The following is a 459-nucleotide window of genomic DNA, read 5'->3' on the forward strand; positions in this document are numbered from 1 at the left end:
TCATCATTGAGTTGATGAAGTGGCTCAATTACCAATTTTTATTTTTTGTCTTCTTTCTTTCATTTTCTTTTTTTCTTAATTTGCATGCAACACCTAAAAAAACTATTTCCATTCACAATATTTCATGAGATGGTGTACGATGATAATAATTTTTCTATGGATTGAGGGAATTCTATGGATGATAATAATTTTTCTATGGCAATCAATTTTTCTATAATATCTTGATAATCAAAAGTATTTTTAAACTAACTTTAATTTCAATAGAGATTAAGATGGAATGAGGGAATTCTATGAGAAATTAGTTCAATACTCTATGTTCTCTCGTGATGCACCAGCAAGTGAACTGCAGACACACAGAACAGTTGAGATTAAAACAACACTTGTAAAGCTTTCTTCTAGTAAGAACTTAACCATCTGTAATGTCTACCACTTCATGCTCATGGAGATGAACCTCAGCTA

Source organism: Populus trichocarpa, chromosome 17 (assembly GCF_000002775.5).
Source record: "Populus trichocarpa isolate Nisqually-1 chromosome 17, P.trichocarpa_v4.1, whole genome shotgun sequence".
Taxonomy (NCBI): Eukaryota; Viridiplantae; Streptophyta; class Magnoliopsida; order Malpighiales; family Salicaceae; genus Populus; species Populus trichocarpa.